This window comes from Atractosteus spatula, unplaced genomic scaffold, assembly GCF_055471065.1.
Source record: "Atractosteus spatula isolate fAtrSpa1 unplaced genomic scaffold, fAtrSpa1.hap1 Scaffold_4, whole genome shotgun sequence".
Taxonomy (NCBI): Eukaryota; Metazoa; Chordata; class Actinopteri; order Semionotiformes; family Lepisosteidae; genus Atractosteus; species Atractosteus spatula.
The window spans coordinates 115,279-120,741 of NW_028296868.1; the positions used below are offsets into that span (position 1 = coordinate 115,279).

The window sequence follows — 5,463 nt, forward strand, 5'->3', positions numbered from 1 at the left end:
CCGGTACTGGTACAATGGAATTCTTACTTACAGAAGGTCTCTCGATTGTAAAACAAGTGTAAAAAACAAGACAAAGTGCAAACAGTGCATCAAGACAATGTACAAACAATAGACAATGTGCAAGTAAACATGTAGACATTTCTTTCCAAGGCAGCGGGTACAAGCGATCTCGCGTTTTAAAACCACCAGGAAAAGAAGAAAGGCACTTTTCCTTGCTTGCGCCAGCACACAACGATGTGAGGAGGACACCGTAGTCGGCAGAATTCGAACCTGCGCGGGGAGACCCCAATGGATTTCTAGTCCATCGCCTTAACCACTCGGCCACAACTACAGCGAGCACCGCCGTTGCTGCGTTCTTGCTACAATCTCACATGGATCGCGAGGCGCCGGCGGAAACATTTTTCAAAGTCAGTCTCCATTAAAAAAAAAACCTTTCCAAAATACAAGCCATGCAGACAGACACGCCTCAGAGGACTTAAGGGTGGCTTCATGTGGGAATGATAAAGCCTCCCCGTCTGGACAGGAAAATGGCACTTTGTTAGACACAAAGAAACAATCAACAACAGACAAATGTCCACAAGCATTTAAGAAGCCGCACCATGTTCTTGCTACAATCACACACGGATCGCGAGACGCCGGCGGAAATCTTTTTCAAAGTCGTTCTCCGTTAAAAAAAAAAACCTTTCCAAAATACAAACCTTGCAGACAGACACGCCTCAGAGGACTTAAGGGTTGCTTCATGTGGGAATGATAAAGTCTCCCCGTCCGGACAGGAAAATGGCACTTTGTTAGACACAAAAAAACAATCAACAACAGACAAATGTCTACAAGCATTTTAGAAGCCGCACTTGAAATAGCTCTTATATTCGTGTTAGACGCAGGAATCGCCTTTTTATTGACGTTCTTACGAACACCATGGAAAGCAAAATAAAACAAAGCAGAGCAGAACAAAACGAACAAAATAAAACCCTCACGTCCTGCACTTGAATATAATGCCGTTACGTGCCGAAGCGGTATTGGACGTCATCCTAGCACTGCAACCCGGGGCGTACGGTATATGGGAACGAGCACACGTCACGAATCGTCTCTAATCACTCCCTGCACTGTAAGGCGCCTTGAAGCGTGCACCCTCAACATTCATCTTTGCGCATCTGTGAAAGGTAAACTCTTGAGCAAACTCTGAACCAGACGCTCAAACTCCAGCTAGGATTAGGGGTCGCATTCCCATGCTACTTGAACACTTTGTTCAAACCAGGCTGTCCGGACATGAGTTGGCGCGCTCCAGATTTTCTTTTTCTTTTTTTTCCCTCGTACTCGAGGGTCATTTTCCTGTTCCACATGCAATTTCAACATCTTCCTTGGGAGATGTCAAGCCAGCAAGCCACTGCTGTGCTTCAGTGGCCGGTGTGGAGTTCAGTGGCCCTGTTGTACACGGAAAGCACATTGAGCTCCTTGGACATGAAAAGTTCCAGTTAAAAGCCATTTGTCATCCTTTCTCTTGGTGTCGATGTTGCTATTGTATGTAAAGGTGGCAACTTGCTCAGCGAGCAGGCGGAGCGCACAGCGAATGCAGATGTGTCTGAGTTGTGTGTCCAAGTGGCTGCAAAAGGACAGAGCTCCTGGCGCGCTGTGGCTTAGTTGGTTAAAGCGCCTGCCTAGTAAACAGGAGATCCCGGGTCCGAATCCCAGCGGTTCCTTTTTTTGTTCTGTCTTCTCGAACAGGACTGGTCATTATGGACAACCGCCTACGGCTAGACTTAATTAAATGCAAGTATTCATTTCCTGTCTTGAACGACTTGTTTTTCTTAGAATGCAACTTGCAAAACATGAAATGCAAACCTTGCTAATCAGCGCTCGCGGCTGGAAAACAAAAAAGAAGTCAGCAATGTTTTTTCTTTAACCTTAACCCTGCTAATGGAGAAGAGTTAAACGACCGAGTCTACGTAGCTTAAACGGTCCGCACGTCGGGTTCTTAGCTGAAAGGGTAGTAAATCAGGCTCACCCAGTCCTTAATCTTTTAAAGAGGATAAAAAATTGAACCTAGTCGCCACATCACATACATCCTGTTCAATGATAAGAAGGTGACATCTGTCCTCGCTCCAGAGTAAATCACACGTTGAGGGCATTTTTTTTCCACTTTACCATGAGTCGGGCTCGGTTGCACACAGGCGAGAGCAGAGCAATGAGGTCACGGGGACAGGGGAGTCACACGCTGGCGGTTTGAACACGCGGAAGATCACTGAGGGATCTACAGTATATGGACCCTCTGTGCGCCACCCGTCCAAACTCTGGACTCTGAATCCTGCCATCCGAGTTTAGATCTCGGCGGAACCTGAGCCGCAGTTCCTTCTTAAAACGTAATCTGGTGAGCATTTCTAGAATCGTACTTGTATAGATGCAGCCTTTAATGTGTTGCTAGGTTAAAATTGATGACTTCTTGAACTTCAGTAGGCAATTGCCCTCTTGATTTCGGATTTAATTGCTTTACTACAGGGGTGCTTTTATGATGACAGAGTCATGTTCAGGTACTTTGCTGGATGGAGGAAGCTCATTTCGGACTCTGTGATCTGCTCACCTGGAAAGGTCTGCTGTACTACTACAAGAGAGAAGTAGAGTCTGGAAGAAGGGACAATTTTATGATGCTTTGGAAGAAAGTGTTTTTTTTTTCTTTGAAATCGAAATGAATCAGAATATCAGTGCAAAGGACAAACTCTTGGTTTGGTTTAAAGAGATATGGTTTTAAACAGACACAATGTAGAAAACAGGTGTTTCTCACTTTTGGAAAAGAATGGACCGGGGGTAATGTTTTACTAGTTGCAGTGCTGAGCTCACTGGGTTGCAGTCGTGCAGTGTGACACCAGGGCCAGTGGCGCAATGGATAACGCGTCTGACTACGGATCAGGAGATTGTAGGTTCGGCTCCTGCCTGGCTCGGGTCACTTTTAAACGCATCAGGCTACTCCCTAAGTAGCCTGTGCTACTTACTGTATGTGGGTGTAATCGTACCCAGTACAAGATTTCCTTCATGTAAATGAACTGCACCTGGGCTCAGTACGGTGCTGAGAGCCCAGCGTTGCTGTTCTAATTAGCACGCACTGCATCGGCTATGAACCCGAACATTTCAATTATTCCGATCAGTAAGTCAACACGTAGTCCACATGAAAGGTAGAAATATTCTCTTGTCTGTCTCTTGTTTGTATATAACTGAATGTCCCTGACAATGTACTGTTAGTTTTAATTGAAGAACGGCATTTGTGTTCAAATATAGCAGACAAGTTTACGTAACTGCTCATGCGACACTCAGTTGTAATTAGTCAAGAAATAAAGTCGAACAACAGCTGAGGGTTTGAATGTGAACGTATCAGATTGCAGCGCCTTTTACTTCCATTGACAAATGATAGAGATTCGAAGAGAGATCCTTCAGACTGGCAAGCAAACCCACGGCTTTTTCGGTTTTCTATCTAGGCAACGTTGGTGTCTGCAATAGCATAAATGAAAGCACGATGCAATTTCTGTGGCTACATTTGTTGCACTTCATGCACAGTAAGAGTGTTTCTAACACCAAATAAAAACTCAACAATTAGCGATCACGCCTTCTCCTCAGTTAACCCACTGAAACCCTCGCTGATAAGAATTCTTTACTGCGTGCTTTACGAGCACCTATCTTGTCGGTTCTTTGAGCTTTATTGATCCGATTTTCAAAGGCATAAGTAGAGCACCAGACGTGCGAACGCAAAATGTGTGGTTATCTGAAGAATTGATTTCCATGGCAGCGGGTCCAAGCGATTTAGCGTTTTTATAGTACCAGAAAAGGAGAAGCGGCACTTCGCCTCTGCCGCGCAGGCACACTACAATGTGCGGCAGCCGCCGTAGACGGCAGGATTTGAACCTGCGCGGGGAGTCCCCACCAGATTTCAAGTCCATCGCCTTAACCACTCGGCCACGACTACGGCAAGCTTGCCACTGCCGCATTCCTCCTATAATCTAACACGAGTGCGAGGTGGCTGGGGAAACCTTTTCAGAGTCGCTCCCCGTTAAAAAAAATACCTTTGACAAAATACGTGCCGGCAGACAGACACGCCTCCGAGGGTTTAAGGGTGGCTTCACGTTCAAAGGATAAAGTCTCCCCGTCCTGATGTCAAAATGCAACTTTGGCAGACAGAAAAAACATCAACAAACCACAAATGTGGACAAGGATTTTACAAGCTGCACCACACTGCACTTTGAAAAGCATTTAAATTAGTGTTAGACGCAGGAATTGCCTTTGGTTTACGCGCTTACGAAAGCCCTCAGCTCCTGCAGTTGAATATAATGCCGTTACGTGTCGAAGCAGTAACGTACGTCATCCTACCACTGCAGCACGGGGAATATAGGGAAATGAGCACACGCTACGAATCGTCTCAATCACTCCCTAGAGTTGTAAGGCGCATTGAAGGGTGCACCGCCATCATTAATCGTTGCGCCTCTGTGAAAGGAAAGCTCTTGAGCAGTTTTGAAACAGCTCGGATGAAACACTTGATTGCTTCCATGTGCATCTGGAGTTCATTTCTTATTTTCACTTCACGCCGCCCAAAGCATTTCTAAAACAGGAGATTCGCGTTTGGGAATGCGCCCTGCCCTAAAAATAAAACAGGTCTACGGGTCTGAAACCTGCTCCACAGAAAACAGTTTTGTTGCGCTTTTGATCAAAGGGAGATTCGTTGTTCTTACTTTTTGATGACATAACATCCAAAGGGGCTTCTTTGGAGCTGAATTCCAACCAGCATCCTAAAGTTTCTTGGTGGTATCCTTTACAGTCCTCTGTTCGGTCGACAAGGGACTGAAGTGGGCAGCTTTCCTCACACATGCAGTGCAATGTACTGTAGTGTTCCCGTTCACTGAATTCGCAGTTCTGCATCAGACCTCTAACTCGTTTCCTAAGTCTTGGTCAGCTTGAATTTAAGCCACGAACCATGCTTCTACTGTATAAACGTCTAGAGGAATCACAAACTATTTGAGAGGCCATCATTCCAGGGGGAACTGACAAAGTCTATCTCTAAACACCTAGCGCAGTCTCTCGAGAGACTGTCAAAAATCTCTTTCTCCATTTGCGTTGCAAGTAAATGGAAACACAGTCTCAACCCAGAGTCACTTGGCAGTAGCGGCACTTAACCACTGTTATTGTCACTGCTTGATACCAACGTTAGCCTACTATACCATGTTCAGCCACCGCTGGAAAACGTACTGCTCTAGTACCACACGTGTCAGACATGGAGAGCAACAAGTGTGTGATTTGAACCCATGCATGCAGAGCACAATGTATTAGTAGTCCATCACCTTAACCACTCAGCCACGACTACAGCAAATGCTGTTATTGCTGCATTCTTGCTACAATCTCACATGGATCGCGAGACGCCGGCGGAAATCTTTTTCAAAGTCGTTCTCCGTTAAAAAAAAAAACCTTTCCAAAATACAAACCTTGCAG

The 5,463-nt window shown here is 45.6% G+C and overlaps 2 non-coding genes across 2 annotated transcripts; both read right to left on the bottom strand.

Annotated features, from left to right (window-relative positions):
* Window positions 1-249: 249 nt before the first annotated feature.
* Window positions 250-331, bottom strand: trnas-aga (transfer RNA serine (anticodon AGA)). The gene has a single exon. It is a non-coding gene; the product is annotated as a tRNA-Ser (tRNA).
* A 3,536-nt stretch (window positions 332-3,867) lies between these two features.
* Window positions 3,868-3,949, bottom strand: trnas-uga (transfer RNA serine (anticodon UGA)). Its single transcript has one exon. It is a non-coding gene; the product is annotated as a tRNA-Ser (tRNA).
* Window positions 3,950-5,463: the final 1,514 nt, after the last annotated feature.